This window comes from Opisthorchis viverrini (assembly GCF_000715545.1).
Source record: "Opisthorchis viverrini unplaced genomic scaffold opera_v5_520, whole genome shotgun sequence".
In the NCBI taxonomy this organism is placed as follows: Eukaryota; Metazoa; Platyhelminthes; class Trematoda; order Opisthorchiida; family Opisthorchiidae; genus Opisthorchis; species Opisthorchis viverrini.
Window position 1 is genome coordinate 66,617 of NW_008752157.1, and position 17,224 is coordinate 83,840.

Consider the following 17,224-nt stretch of genomic DNA (forward strand, 5'->3'; position numbering starts at 1 on the left):
CCTCAGTATAAGGCGGCGCTTCACACAGTTGTTGTTCAACTGTAGCACCCTTCCGGTGACTAGCTGCCATGCAAACGGAGGGAGGCACGAAGGCTGGGATACTGCCAGGTTGCCCAAGCCTAGACAGGAGCAGTTGAGATGCTGAGGTTGGGTTCGAACCACGGACCTTCCATCATCATCATCATCAATGACAGCAACATCAGTGTTGGCACTGATGCTTCACTGCCGTACCTTCCGGACGTAAGCTGGCGCCCTAACCACTGAGCCATCTCGAGCTCCGCACTTCACACAAATAACCATGGACCTAAGTTGGCGCAGTTTACGCCCTACTGAGAACCCTAAATATATGTATAGTGGTTGTGGGAACAGCTGGACACTGTTAACAGGTTAAACAAAGTCCTGCTTGGATAATCGTTATCGACAGCACAATATCAGCGTTTAACACTGATGCTTCGCTTCGTCAGTTTGTCAGCTATAAACCATGTGCCAAGAGTGTGTTGGTTCTATTTGCCACAGTTCCGTTCACCGGAAAGTGAGAGTGTGGGACATACAGCCAAGCATTTGAGGCGACGACATGTTCATCTAATTAGGGAACTGGGTAGCTTTGATGAACGAGTGCCACTAACTCTGCTTTCATTGGTGAGCTGAATCCCAGGGTCCCCATGCAGAGAGGCAACAGTTACTATCATGATTATCGTTCTTGTTTCCATATCTCGTTGCCAGGTCATACACTGTCCAACTCTAGGTCACTTTCACTCAGCGCGGGGCTAGGTGAAGTACACATGCCAATCAGCGTAGTCTATGAAACATGAGTTCCTTCTTAAAACTATCTGCCGTACCTCAGCCTGCTAATCCAATGTTACTACCACCAGATTTAACCAATGCTTCGGAGACACCGATGGACAAGAACTAGCAGTTTCCGTAAGTCATCTGCGCGTAGAGGTCCTTGTCCAGAAAGTAGTACGGATCCGCCACTGAAAGGCAAGTTATTGGTTGTGCAAGGGAGACTTCCACTGATGCGTCCAGCGATAGAATCTGCGTTGATTAGACCGTCGTTTCCGAAGGAAGCGCTATTTTCCATGCTCAATTCAAAGTGGTGAAAGCCGAGGTGGCCAAGCCTTGACCTAGCAGAGGGACCTGAAAGAGATCACGAAAACTGGGTGCTATCGGTGCAACTCGCCTTCCAGGATGGGTGGATCGCATGGCGTCTATTGAGCCCGAAGACGCTGTCCTCGACAGAGAAACTAACGTCACACCGGTGCTACAGGTGTAGGAGGTTGGCGAAGGCTGCCCTGGCTCTCTGCTTCGAGAAGTAATCTGTTCTCCAGTCAGTTCACAGGAACCTGTGCATATGCGCAGGTATACAAACTTGTCTGCCATGTCGATTGGCTCGTCTGAAAGTACGATGATTGGGCTTGATCCGGTACATACCAAAAGGTGTGGCAGAATCATTTAGGTTGGTCAGAACGAACTTCCTATTCGAAAGATCTGGCCAAGAAGAGCAGTATTGCCGGCACACTGAATATTGGTGAGCAAACGTTCAGAGATCTCCGAGGTTTCGGAGACAAGCAGAGAAGCTTTAAGCAGCACATCAATAGAGTTATAGAGAAACAGTGAGATAGAGCACCCTCGTCTTACATCAGTTGGTGTGGCGAAATCAGGCAAAAACTTGCCATATATTCTTACGTGCGACAGGAATTCGTATACGGCGCTCTCATAAGGGATATAAAGTTGGGGGGCGAGATGGCCCAAGTGGTTAGAGCGCGAATTTACTGACCGGAAGGTTCGTGGTTCGAATCCGACCTCCGCCACTCGACTTCCTCTGTCTAGGCTTGGGCAACCTGGCAGTATCCCAGCCCTCGTGCTAACTTCGGGTGGCATGGCAGCTAGGCACCGGAAGGGTGCTACAGCTGAACGCTTTTTTTATATAAAGTTGGAATAGGCATCTTTGATCGCCAGGCATCGTTAAAGTTCATGACGATTAATAGAGTAATAAGTAGCTTTCAGATCAAGGAAAATAACCACGAACCGTTCAGCCGTAGTACCCTTTCAGTGCCTAACTGCTATGCCACCCGAAAGAAGACGACCAAAATGAGATGAATGAATGAATGGCGCCGTTCAATAAAGTCTCAAGGTAAGGGCATGGTCGATGGATCCTCCTAGGAGTTTGTCTCCCACGACAACCAAGCAAACTGCGCAAAATACTACCAGGCGGCACCTTCGATGCCATGGCTACCAGGATTATGTCACGATGGTTTCTGCACGTTTTTTACCCTTTTTGAAGACCAGAGTCAAGGTCGATGCGCCCAATTCCACCAATATTCTGTTTATGTCCTGAACCTTCTGAAGTAGGATCGTCAGACTGTTCGCTATGGCTTCAGTCCCCTTGGGAGGTGCGGAGTGCGCACCATCTGGACTGGCCGCCTTGCCATGCTGAAGGATATCTCACGCTGGTTACTTGTTGTTGACGACTGGCTAATGTGGATTTCCATCCAGGTTCGTTGGGTTCCTTCAGAGGTTGTGTTGAAGGAGGCCAGTTGAACTGCTGTGTTTGGCCCATCGCTCGAACCATGTTTGCCAGTCAATCACCGTTCCGTCTTTTTTGCATATTATTTCGCTGACACTTGCCGTTGAAATAAGGCACGGCTGTTGCCTGCAGCGAGGGCCTTCTCTATCTTTCGGCCCTTTGCAATCGACCACCCAACCAACCTAAGGCTGCCAACTTGAGGTGGGGTCGGACTTGGGTGTTGCAATAATCTTGCGGGCTACATTAGCTGGAACTTGGTTTCACAATGTGCAGCCATGCAAAAAGGGGCCGAGATGGCTGTGGTTAGAGCGCAAAATCACTGACCGCAAGGTCTGTGGTTCGGGTCGGACTGTCTATGCTTGGACAGCCTGGCACGAAGAGACTGGACCTTACCGTGGTGTGATGGTTTGCGCACCTCGGCGGTCCATTGAGCTATACTGGGGAGTGTCTTCGCGACACTCATAGAGTCTCTCATACCAGGTTGGTCCATGGTTGGGGGTCTGACGAACACAGTCTCCTGGCCCTCCAGGTCGGGGGTTGGAACATGTGGCGACTTGTTCCGTAGAAATGGTAATGTATTTGCATTCCCCGCCAAACGCCGCTGCCTTGCGGTTAGGCTTTTGAGCCAAAGGCTTCGGTTGAGGACCCTAATCGTCCTCCTGTCTAGGTGTGAGCGCCCTGGCAGTATCCCAGCACTTGTACAACCATGACATACACAAATTGTACGGCAGTGAAGCACCGGCGTTGAACACTGATTTCATGTTGTCGATGATGATGACAGCCTGGCAGTATCCCAGCCCTCATGCATCCTCCGGGTGGTATGACAGCGGCACACTGAAAGGTGGCACAGCTGAATGATTATTATTACTTTTCAACCACATCAAAAGCAGCGAGACCTCATGCTACGAGTAGTCGTCTCGATCTAAGGCTGTCACATTGTCGTGGTGGTCGGGCGTCTGTGCTGCAAGGATCCTGCAAGCGATACTGGCTGGAACTCATTTCTTAAGGGTTCAACCATGCCAAGAAGGCCAAAGGGGAGCAGCCCGAAGGAGAACAGCGAGGTTGCGAGTAATTGTATTATGAGGCGGTCTGGAGGTAAAGCCGCACTATCTTCTGCGATAGGAGTGAGAAGGCAGTAAGGTGTTTCCCCCAGATAACCAGCATGTCCATATTTATGGAATCAGCGCTGCTGTCTTTCTCCAAGAAACGATAGGTTAGAAAAGGTCGGCCTTAAAAACCACACACTCCGATCGTCCAACGATTGACGGTCACCACCGGCGCATTATTCAATACAATCGAAATACTTTTAAAAAACTAAAGCATCCGGTGCTTCTCAAAAGCTACCTACTGTGCGCAGCACCTAGTGAGGCAGCAACGCCTTACTCCCTGTGTCCTCGAGCCAGGCCAGCTCTCTGCAACCATTATCTCGGGGCGGGGTCCCACAAGAAAACCCTAACAACCGCTGCTCGTGGTTCAGACTTTTGAGTCAGGGGGTAGAACCAGGGTCCCCAAACAAAACCCGACATTCTCCCATTGCCTTGTGGGTCAGACTTCTGAGCCACAGACCCAAGGGGGAGCACCTCAGACCAGCTTCTCCAATCTGAGTGACCTGGGAGTATCATTCGCCCTTGCAACTCTTCCTCCACCGGCCGTCTCCCACTCATCGTATCGTTCACGGCGGTTAACCCATCTGCCAGTTCCCTAACCACTGTTTCGTGTCTAACCTAGTAACCCTCAAAATAACCCAAAATAATTCCCCACTAAACCCCAAAGTTCTGACCCACGTTGAAGTTTTGAAAGTCTGCACCCTAAGTCATATTAGGCAACTGGGATCTCTTGCTGAAACTTTGCTTCCTCTATCAGTCGATGTATGCTAGGTCATTGAAACACGCACACAAGACCTCACTTCGGTCGTGCTTAGGCCGCCACTGGCAGCAACATCCTTCGCAGTTGACGCCTAATCAAACTAGGATATCCACTTAAATTTGGGCCACTGTCCGACCAACTTCTGCGCACAGGGCCCTTACATTCCTAAACATTGATGGGACAATACTGGGGAATACCGACTTCGGGTGGGCATAAGAGTATTGCAATATTGCTCGTGTCAGTTGGATTCTCGTACATTGTGGTCCTTAGTTTTCCCCAAGTGTCATGAAGGCCAGTGTACCGAAGTTGATTATATCTCTACTAAATTTGATGTGTGAATTTAGATGGTTGTGACTCACTGACCTTGTGTCGTTTCATCACGACGATGTCATCTACATAACGTCAAAATATATTGGGTGGGTATGGCTAAGGCTCTGTTCAAATTCTTCCATAACTATATTTGCCAAAACCGGGGATGTTGGACATCCCATTGCAAGACCTTGTTCTTGAGTGCGAACTACGGAGTCAAAAACGAGGTGTGTGCGATTCAGGCATGCTTTCATACCTTCGATTATTTCATCCGCCGTAAGCTGCGTCCGTCCTGAAAGTGTCTACTATTAGCAGTCGCTTGACTATTTCCAAAGTTTCCTTTTTGCACATTTGTATCTCAGCCGGCTCCAAACCTTTCCACATTCCACTATTCGGGTACCAAGTGAACCTGACGCAACAGCTCGTGGTATCTACGGTGTGGGATTTGCTCCAAGGCTGAAAGCGCCTCGCAGTTGTCTGGCTCAATTGAGATTAGTGCAGGTCGATGCGGTACACTGTGTTTGCTTGCCGTATCGACATACACCGCGGGAGACAGCAGTTCTGAGGCTAAGGGGGACGGGTTTTGTCGACATCTGTCAGGACAGCTTCGGTCAGCAAGGACAGTGAATGATATGAATGTCCCAGTTGGTCGGTCAAGCCCGAAAGCACAATTAGGTGGTGGATGTGGAGTCGAGACTCATCGTACGAATGATGGGGAGAGGCTGCTCCAGTCGTTTGCCGGTTATCGTCTGTTCCTGGCCGGTACGAACTTTCCACGCAAATGCTCACATCGAGTTACTTGGAGGCCACAAACCGGATGGGCTCAGTTAGAGCGTGGGCCTATCATTTACCGATGGAGAGCCTCGAATGAAGACTACTGTTCCTTCTGGGGTTCGCAACTTGTCTCTGATCATGCCATGGTGCGAGCTCGATTATCACTTCAATTTCCGTCAGCATTACGTATGCAACAATAAGCAGCTCCATTCGGGCTGCTCCAACCTCAGCATGTTCCAATAGCTTAAGATTATCGAGCTGATATGGATATGGAACGAATGGAAATGCACAACCATGCTGATAAACATTGGTTGGCATTTGAATGAGAGCGAGTTAAACATGCTAATTAACCACTGAACTACCTCCAGCTCATCGGTTGCCTCCCTGGCATCGCTCAACCTTGGAGAACCAAGTTCCACAAAGTGTAGCCAACAAGATCATTGTGGCACTGAAGCCCGATCACCACGACAAGGTGACAGCCACAAGTCGGATGGGAAAAAGTAGGGAACCATGCCAAATGTAATTCGCTTCCATTTTACCGACTTGCCAACGTCATCATGGACCTAGATTTCGTCCACCCAGCGAGGTGGCTCAAGTGGTTAGGGCGCGAATTTACTGGCCGAATGGTCCGTGGTTCGAACCCGACCTTGGCCTCTCGACTTCCCCTGTCTTGCCTTGACAACCCGGCAGTATCCCAGCCCTCGTGCTTCGTTCGGGTAGCATGGTAGCTATGCACCGGAAGAGTGTTACAGCTGAGCGATTTTCTTCTACCCATAGCTCGAGTACCTGCTGGTCACCAACGCGCCATCGGGAAGACCTACCTTTTAGCCCTGGTAGCTATCAGCTCGAGGAAGTGTAACCTCGATGAGCCACCGCCAACTTTCTCGGACACCACATTGATCGATATGGCTTCAGTCCATAGAGTCCAAGCTATTCGTGGCATTCCTATTCCTACGACCTTGACTGCTGCTCAACGCTTCCATAGGATAGCACGTTAATACCAATTTTTTATTCCTGACCGTGAAATCGAGCTTCCGAACCGAGACACAGCATGTCTTAGAAACGGCCGAAGTGCTTGTGTTCGACACCGCCGTTCCGTCGGGCGTCGTGATAGCTCTTCCAACGCGATAATTCTACAGCAATGATCCGCAAATATCTGTACACCTGTTTCCTTATCCAGATAATTACTAACACCAGAGACGCGTTACTGCACGTTCTCACGCGAACGCCTAAATATCTGTTAAGACATCCAGTGTTTTACGCACTGGAAGGTTGATAATCGAAACCGTCTGACTACAAGCCTCCGGTCTTCGCTATTCAAAACCATTCCAAACACCTCACCCCGAAAGTACCCAACTGCAATCATAACCCAACCCGACGCCAGATGAAAATAAGTATGCGTGCAGAACGAGTTTTATGGACCCAAAAAGCCGAAGAAACGGAAACGGCAAATGCTGGAAACATTCACAGGCTGCTCCATTTGATTCATTTTACTGGTCCTCGGCAGTCTCTTTTCAGCGAAATTATCAGGTACTAAAATTGCTCCCTGATATCCAACAAAGGATGAAGTTTGAGCCGTTGAGCTCAGTACTTCGAACAACAAATCGGCTGGCTACCTGCTACCCCTGGTCTGGCCTTCAACAGAAAATGGGGTTGTGAATATATATCCCCCGTCGGCCTCAGAAGTCTCCGAAAGTATATCTCTAAGCAAGCGCCATCTCGCTCCTGGCCCTGGCGGCCTTCCAATTACTTCGTTCAGGGATGGCGATGAATTCCTGTCAGTGACTGTCTAGCCTGTTTGCATCTACTTGGGAGAAAGAACCCAGCCGAGACAATAGTGCCTATTGTCAAAAAGGATACTCACAGTGAATGTGGTAGACACAGAGGTGTCATTTTGACTCTCATCGTACCGCAGTGAAGCATCAGTGGCAACACTGATGTTGCTGTCTTTGATGATGATCATCGTAAAAGGATCCGGCGTCACTGATTCTCCATGATTATACTTTGGCACGTAAATCCTTGACCCGGGAGCATCAAATGGGATTTCAACGCGGCAGAGGCTGCGTCGACCACGTCTTCACACTCCATCAAGTGTTAGAGTAACGCCATATGTGAGGACGACCCAGTCTTGGTGTTCCTTGACCACAAGGGTGCGTTCGATTCTGTCAACCTTTCAGTGCTGTTAGCCAAACTTGCTCGACATATGCCCCAGAACTTTGTGAACATAATCCGGTCACCATATTCACGTTTCTGGGCGTGAGTGTAAGGTGAGTTCTCTAAAAACTTCCCCTACAAAGAGAAAGGATGTCCACCCCCTTCGTTCTCGTTCAACTTTGTTATCGATAAGACAATAAAGCGAACGCTGGGTCTTCAAAACTCGTGTTCAAATTGTTGCTGGTGAGAACCCTGTCTACTTGGAGTACGCAGAAGATACTGCACCCATCTCTGAAGACAAAGACGAAGCACATGTGCAGCTGATGGGATGGGCCTCGCAACTATGAATTGCAATGTCACTCTTCAGAAGGTGCAATCTCTGAACAAACCCCTCACAATTCAAGAACCACCGGAGGTTGCGGAGAACCTACATACCCCGGTAGTTGTATTAGCTCTGACGGAGATGTGACTGATGAATCATCATAATCGAAAGCATGACATCAGTGTTCAACACGGATGCTTCAGTGCCGTTGTTATGTTTGCCCCCCCCCTCTCCAGAATGGTGTAAACCGCGAGGTGAGTAACTTATAACTTGGTAGACGGGTGAGGATAGTACGCAGAGTTTGGATGCTATTGGTGCGGTCCAGGATGGGGTCCTCGTGACCGCACCTGTGCTTGGCTGGAGACCGTGCATGAAATGGCGGCCGATCGACGTCAGTGGCATTTGTGGTGTCAGTTTCTCCCTAGCTTGCCTAACTGAGAGTCTGGAGGTGTAGACACCTCACAGTGCTCGTGGTAGGTCATCTCCGGGTCTCGTCCTCACCCACTCCTTTTCTTTCAATTCCAAGGCTTTAAATATAATTGTACGAGCTTTGTGGTTTCACAGCACGGAAACATCAGTGTTAACAAGGATGCTGGTGTCTCTGATGATAATTGTCTTCCGGGCGACCAGCAGGTCCGGATTCAATAGTAAGTAATAGTCGTTCAGCTGTAGCACGCTTCCAGTGCCTAGCCGACATGCCACCCGGAGGAAGCACGAGGGTTCATATATTGCCACGTTGACCAAACCTGGTCAGTAGCAGTCAAGACGCAGAAGTTGGGCCCGAACCTCGGATGTTCCGGTCAGTAAATTCGCACTTTGTCCACTGAACGATCTCTACTTTATGGAGGCAGCGACGTTGCTTTCGCTTGAGCAAATACGAGTTAGAAGTCGGTCCTTAAAGCCACATTCTCCGGTTGCCCATGACTTCCAGTGAATTACTCATCACGGTCAAGATTTGAAAGCATAATCATGCTTCTCCGAAAACACCGCTGTATGCAGGCGCACTGGAAGTTATACATACATGCCTTATTCCGTCTTCGAGCCTAGCAGGCTATTATGACCAATGGGTCAATGACTCCGGGCAGGGTCTCCAAGAAAACCCGAACATCTGTTGCCTCGCAAACCGGATTTTCGAGTCTAAAAACTACGGGCAGAGTCCAGGAATGACATCGCACCTTCTCTCATGGTCTTGTGGGTGACTCAACAGTCATAGGCTCAACACAGAGAACCTGCAACAAACCTCCTTCGGCCCGGAAACCCCACGCAGCTTGGGGGCTACCCCAAAGCATGCTGATACTCGAGCCAATAGACCCCGTCTGTTTGTGCCTCCATATATTCGGAGTCAACAACTAGCCTTATACCCTGAGAAATAAAGCCCAAACATGCACCACCAACATAAAAATCCCCAATTTTCAAATAGGGCAAAATCCTTTCTCCACAGCTTTCCCCAACTGAAAATCGATGTGATGTGTTATGTAGTCTGCATCTATTATCGATCTTTTTCCGGCATGCACTCCTACTCAGATTAGACTTTTAATAATTTTCGGCACGCTATAGCGCCATTGATTGTTATCAATCGTCCCACAACTTCCAAAACCACCTTCCTGAAATGGTCGGTTGAACCTATGTTCACACTTTGGTCGTGCATCAAGTTTTCTCCGAGACATTCGTTACACAATGCGGTTGCACTGCCGGCCGAAACCTGCGCAAATGCTAGATTAAGCAAGGACCGGTCCGCGGGGACCCGACAACCACCGGTGCCGGCGCGTCCGACGTGCCGCAATTTAGGAATCACCGGAATTGGTTTACTTAAAAGCCAGTTGTTCTCGCCAACGGTGCACTCAGTGCAATATAGTTGAATATTGCCGGATTCTTGGAGTAAGATTGAGAAGTTAACGCCACCTGCCGTACCTTTTTGTATGAGTACGCTGGCGCGCAACACAAATTTTCATCCAGTCAAACAAAGAGTAGGTGCCTTTCTTCACGGTGCCTCAATTTATCCCTGTCTACAGCTCAGGTAAGCTAGCTTATTCCTTGGAAGCAACGATATTAGCGTTAGGCCATCGTCTTGAAGACTTCCACCTCCTGTGGGTGACATCCAGGAGGCTATCCCGAGGCCTGAGAAAACTAAGCAACGTAAATCTCTCGACCACCATAACTGGCATGGCAAAACAGACCAAGCGTCATTTGAAACTGAGCGGTAGATGTTTTCACCACTACGGCTTACTCAAAACAAAGATTAAGGATGCTGATCCCAAGTATTACATCGGAAACTCCTAGAAATCCGGGCAAACGAGGTTTCTTTAAGCAGCTTAAAGCCCTCAGACGGACATGACACATGAAAGACGTTTCGAACATTCCGTGGTGTTTTTTGGCCTATTAGTTGCAACTAATCATTATTATTGTCGTTATAATTCAGTTTCAGGCTTTACACTGACGGGTGATTCGCAGCCTGAGGCAGAATAAAGGAAAACTTATGTATGGAAGTCCCCCAGCTGGTACAACAGGTAAGCGCTGTTTGTTCCAGCCAGTTGCGTTTTCGGTTAAAAGACTCCACAGAACAACCTGCCCATCAAATTTTTTCCCTTGCCTGAACATGCAAATCGTGTAGTGTACAACTCCGGGACCTACCACACTGTGGTAATTTGTACAATTGTTTTGCTCCATTTATAACATTAAGTGTTCTGTCAATTGCATAACCGTTTTTTGTTTGAATACAAAAAACCACAAAAACGTGCACTTGTACAATTCAACGTAATACAAACGTGGTCACGTGCTCCGAATCTCTGTTCTGATTTCGCCCGCGCTTACAGCGGTCATTCGCGAGTCTTATGCACCAACTCTGGTACAAAAACTTTTCAGACTATCTTCCAATTCTATTATATGTGGGAACTGTTCAAAAGAAGACTCCTGGACAACCGTGATTGGATTGTTGTTTATTCGCTGACCTGGGCCATCGACGAACTATTTCAAAGAGAACGATTATTGGTTGGTCTGTTCCATCTGGCCTATTTGTTATTATTGTATACTCAGTCTGGTGTTATTATTTTTTTCCTTGGCCACATACTTCTGGTAAAGTAACTTATCGGGTAACCAGAACGCTACAACACAAAAACGTGTCAATAGCCCTCCGTTTTCATATATTCGACGGTCCGCGGGTTGAGAAATGAACGCAGTGCGCCCAGGAGGAAAAAGAAGCAAACGGCTCATGGGGTTGCAGGCGGACTAGACTTCCCAGCTGATTTAACACATGAGCGAAAATTCTTAGATTATTTTGGTCACTAACAACGACAAGAGCTCACAAAGATAATAATGAGTTTATTTCCAACTTTTTAGGGAACATACTAATCGAGGAAAGTTCAGTCACCCCAAAGTGAACATGGAGAACAATGACACAGCGAAAGGAAGTAAGTCAGATTGACAGGTTTACCACATTATAAATGGTTATAGAGTGTGGAATGCAAACCATCCGGAACAATAGGACAAGGTTGCGGCTAGTTCACGGACGAGTCGGGTTGACTTGTACTAAAACTGAGAAGCTGTTGTTGTCCGTGATTGACTGTGAGCGGATGAGTAAATGGCGAGGGTCACAAAAAGCACAGACGGAGACGAGGTGGTGGAGAAATTCAAGATGGAGGCAAATGGCAGGCCTCGTCTCAAAACGTGGTGTGCACTGAGTCTGAGTAGACTCACTCGTGTAGTAGGTATGGAAGTAAGGAAGTAGGCTGTGAAAGATATTTGCTAATATGCATGGTCACACACGTATTGTAAGCAGAAATTGTAAACATGTGAAAGTGGCACACTGAAGTCGCAGAACGGGGTAACTGAGTCCGAACGAGGGGTCAGTCATTTATATCGAACTCCTCCCAGAGACGATTCGTTTATAGTAGCAAGCATAGGAACGAGTAGGAGAAAGGACACAGTATTCATTGTTCGATACATATAATCAGAGCTGCGGACAAATCTTCTCGGGTCGGGTGGGTTTTGATCGTTCAGCAACTGCCGAGCATCTAAGAAGCACCAGCGAAAAAGGTTGTGGCACTGCATTCTAAGCTCTCAGTGCGGATAATAATCTTGCAAGCGCGCGGGCCCAACCAAAAAGATATCTGACAGCGTTTTAAACTGGGTACAGATGCAGGTCTAACAACCACCCATTATTCGGAGTAAATCGGTCTAATAAAGGCATGCGTTCTGAGTTTGAAAAACTTACGGTGTGCTCGCGGTATGCTGGCCGGATCAGCATTGAAAATTCCGCTGGTAAAATTTTGTTCACACATGACATATAAGTATTACAAATTCTCGGAGACGACGGTGCCCCTGGGAAGACATGTCAAACATTTCGAGACACGTTTCATGGTCCGTGTATTTAAGGCCGTCATCAACTTTTAATGCAGGTTCGCTGGACAGTCTCAACGAGGATTATGTTTCCTTTTCCGTCGTGGGTTGATGGTCTATTGGCGCATTCGAGAAGCGTTGAGAACAGAAGTCATAACAGAGGTTCCTGTTGTGCCCTGTTTGAGGCGTGCCAACTAGCCCTAAACTTTGATGTTTCCCCAAATGAGCGTATTAGTGCACAGGTTATGATAGCCACAATACAAATCAGAAGGTGTATGCACTAATAAACGTTTAGTATGGTTGCGACATGTATAAAAATAAATACAGTGCGAAATGGGAGCGAGTCGATAAAAGGGAACTTATCGTATGCGAGAACCCTTGGTGAAAGTCCGGACGGCGGGAAGGTGTTTTCTTTGCAGTATTGCTGCTACACGAATTCCATAGTTGTCCGTGGACCTGGAGTGTTTGGCTGGCTCCTTGCTATCTTCGCGCGCGCGAGTCTGTGTGTGCTGACTGCGTTCGGCTTCCCCGTACGTAGGTCTGTTTCCGCGTACGTGGGTGCGTCAGCATATGAGTAGTTGGTACGCTCACTAGACGGTGCAGACAATCGACGTCTGATGAATCACCTTAATGTGACATGTTTGTGGGCATGAAAAAGAGACAAGTCTCGTGATCCTGTGAGTGACTGTGGAATGAACAGTCAAGTGTGTGCGTGACTGGGTCACTACAAGCGCCTCGGATTCAGGAATCGACGCAGAGGATCGAGGTTTTAGACAAACTTTATCGGATAGGTTTTGTTCTTGTTGTTCGTTGGCTGCCGTTTACCTGAAAAGCACAAGAAAAAAGGTGTGGCACTGCTCTTTAAGTTCCCAGCGCGGAATAATAATCTAGCTAGCGCGAGGACCAAATTAAAAAGGTGTCTCAAGAGCTTTGACCTGGGTACTAAATGTAGCGTTTACAACCGTCGGGAGAGAGTTACTCCACGCATAAATCCTTTTTGGCACCCATTCTCGTGATGCAACAATTAGGATAGTTTTTATTTACAACCTGTGTGTGGCCGTCAGGCACATTCATAAGTTTACATGACTGGCGATATTGTGGGTAAAGGGGGTTTCGGTAACAAGTTGGCAGCACAGACGGTGGGCATCATCCGATGTAGGCGTGGTCACCGCTAAACCGGCACGGGCGGGAAAGCAAGGTTGCTGTGCGTTTTTGGAGAGAATATCAAGCAAGATCAGATCGTAAGGACTTGAAGTTGGGGGGCGAAAACAGCGAGGAAGGGCAAAATAGGAGGCCTTCCGCCTGACGTATGGCAAGAAAAATGTAATTGCGGAAAATGCGGAACCAGAACATCAGAATTGGTGTAGCAGCAGAGTTGGTGTCAAACTGAACTAAAGCTGGATATGGCAGTGTCGTGTCATCATTGCCTTGAAATACTTCCGTTTTCGGACAGTCCCGCAACGGACGTCGCATGTAGGATCATTGGGCTGGGATGTGCAGTTCTCCGAGCTGCGGGATTTTGACAGGTTGGCCAAGAAACCCCGTAGAGGTAGGAGGAAGTTGATGAAAGATCGCAGGCTTTGGTCCGGTTGGGATCTCTGTAAATGTAGATCATAAACCGCGGGTGGATAACATTCCATCAGGTCTTCCGTACATGCTATTGCTGACGTTCAGAGCTTGGGAAAATAGAGGGATGGTTCGTTCTCACTATGCACGCAAAGGTGTTCGCTGCGTCTGTAACGACCGTTTCGAATTCTTGAGCAACGAGCACCAAGGTTAGCAACCAAACCGGCAAAACTCCGAACGAATGGCTACGCAAATGTGCTGTACTATAAAAAATGAAAGTAGTTACACGGAATACAAAATTACAAACCTCAACGGTTTTCGACAAACGGTGAGGTACTCCAAAAGGCAAGCAAAGCCGATATGGATCAACAGTCAACGCGTGAACGAAACCGCGTCTCAAACTCATGAATTAAAACAATATATAGCTGCCCAAGGATTTGGTACAAAATAGCATAACCAGAGCGGTAAAAACGATTTGCGTGGTAAGAAAAACGGAGAATATAGATATCTCGTAAAACTGAAATAGGGTTCAATTCCACCAGTCCAAAAAGGGCGGTCCATTTGAATTGTTAACCGGGAAGGCAGTCATTCAGGATTGGAGGCAATTTTAAATATATATGAAGTTGCAACAGCGTCCCCTCCGAGTGATATATGGACGAGCCTTTTGTCATTTAGAGGAAGACACATGTCCGACGAACACTACCTTGCAGCGTCCATTTGGAATGCAAGGATATCTGAAATCCATGATTTTAAGTCGGTCGGACATAAAGGTCTAGTAAGGTAGAACAAAGCCGACGCAGGATGACGGACCCTTTGAATTTGATTGACGATTCCTTAAGACGCAAAGCTTAGACCAGAGAGAGAGTAGATGCCGGCCATAAGAACAGGAGCAGGAGGAACGTGATAAGATCAGTAAGTTCTGGTTATTTTGGGGAAATAAAAGATTTGCTGGAGTCCATTAGGAGAATAAAATAAATAGAATAGAATGAATAAAATAAAATAGCTTTATCACAGAAGAGGTGACGACGACTGGTGGCCAAATTAGATAGAATATGGGCAGATTTATGATTAGTAACCTAGCATTTAAGCACTGGCTAAGTTTGCCAAAATATACAAGTGGCATAAGCAAAGATGAGCATAAATGTGCGGTGTTATGACGGACTAGCTTCTCTAGAAGTTGCTACGTAAGCTGGAAAGTGATGGATGGTGAATATGAGAGAAAGGGCAACCAGTCACCGGGGCACTGCTATCAGTTTAAAAGAACAAGTTGCGCATGGTGAATAAAAGCCTATATGCGCTAACATTAGGTGCTCTTGGTGAAGGGATAACAAACGTCATTGTTTCATATTATTCAACGAAGTTCATTGGTTTTTAAATTTTCAACAGCGTCTTGAGAAAAATTCGGCTTTAGATACTTTGGCCCATCCCACAGACAGAAATACGGAGGTTGCGGACTTTGCTTTAGCCGAGGACGCAATAAAGAATAACTACTATTAGAATAAAGGTTACGGTAAAAACGAGTAAGCTCGCTGGATCAAAGGGGCGCAAAAGGTCGTTGATAGGATTCGTTTAAGCAGGCGAAATGTTGGCACTGAGCGAAACCAAAAGGTCCTCGTGGGAAGAATAACTGGTTTTATGGACAGAAAAAATGGACAAAACAACAAAATGGCCAGCGTTTTGGAGTCTAAGCATAAACTCAGCGGAATGGAACCGCTCCTTGGAGGCAAGCAATATGCTTCGTGTGAAAATAGCATGATCATGCCAGGTGGCATGTCACCTACAAGTTGGGAATAAACATTATCATTATTAAACTATGTTAACTAAGTTTTGGAACCGCTCCTTGGAGGCAAGCAATATGCTTCGTGTGAAAATAGCATGATCATGCCAGGTGGCATGTCACCTACAAGTTGGGAATAAACATTATCATTATTAAACTATGTTGAACTAAGTTTAAGCCACCGAAATGTCCTTGGCGGCAGCGGTGCCATCATCGCGACGTCCCATTTCAGTTCAGGGATGTCGCAATATATGCACGTCTTGGTAATTATGGTGGAATGGAGAAGCAATGAGCACGAATATATCTGAATTCACCGACCGAGTAGCTTGGTTCATTATTGAATTTTAGGTGAGACGTGGAGGAACTCAAATCTGTATTCCAGGCTCAAGATGAAAAAACACCACAGACAGCCAATGGAGTCGTAATGTAGCTCTTATTCGTAAATTGGACGAGGTGGATGGAGAGGAATAAGAGCTGTTGGGCAGGGTCAACGGCGAACAGTAGCCTACAGGGTGGATGACCCTCTGTTACCACATAGTGCAAGAAAGAGTTGTACAAAAATTTTCAGATGTTGGGCAATCTAGAAGAGCGATTATTTCAAACATACGGGGTGGTGATATTGGAGAAAAATGTGAGGCTTGTGGTCGTGTTGCCTGTTTGGAACTAGTAGTGATCTCATCGTGGCACAATCACGCACCATGAAAAGCGGTTCGGGTCACGTACCACAGATGCGTCAGGTGAGTAACAGTCGCGACGCCCGTGAGATGCCACCGCGTTTTCGACCGAGCCTGTTCTCGGAAACCGGTTGAATGGACACGCTTGCTGGAAGTGACAAGGATATGACAAATTATAGTGGTGTCATGTTGTGATTTGGTGAGATGTCTGCTTTTTTAGTGTTGCGCTGTTGCGCCAAATGTGTGCCCTGTTGAAATTTGAAGCACCCGATTTCCAATTTCTGTATTGAGGGGTGGGTGAAGACCTCATACAGAGATCCTGACATGACAGAGGTGATCTTTTTCGCGCTTTCATCGGTGGCTTACAGCACTAGCAAACGTGATAAGTCGTCATTGTCCTTCTCAACCAGCCCGTTGCATTCGTAACGCGTATTGAACAGCGGCGCTTGATCACCGAATATATGGGACTGTTTGCTGGCCCTTTCATCAAAGCCGCAACGAGTATGACAGCGGCTGGAGATGCGAAATTCTTACTGGTACTGGCTGCTGGCGTTCGGGCACGCACTGAATCGATGATCTTCACTTCAGTTTTCTCAAACTACATTTGGTGGTATTGCAGCAATTAGCATATATGTCTAAATTCAATGGACATCACGTGTCTTCGTTCTCCATTTGTAATGACGATAATGCAGAGGCTCATTTCTATGTCTGGTACTCACAAACTAGCTTTTTCAGGGGGCACACCAAGGGCTTGTGTGTATCAAGGGCCGATAATTAAAAAGAAACCAATAGGGATTTCTCCCAAACCGTTCTTGCGTGACAAACATGCTCGTGTTTATGGACAGCTTAACCCAAGCCAAGGACGAAGGACTCATATCGGATGCCATATTTTTCGACTTCTCAAAAGCATTTGATAGGGT

The 17,224-nt window shown here is 47.3% G+C and overlaps 1 protein-coding gene across 1 annotated transcript in view; it reads right to left on the reverse strand.

Moving 5' to 3' along the window:
* The window catches only part of T265_11423 (hypothetical protein), a gene marked incomplete at both ends in the record, with an annotated part of 30,066 nt that overhangs the window by 11,676 nt on the left and 1,166 nt on the right, over positions 1-17,224 (reverse strand). The window lies entirely within an intron of this gene.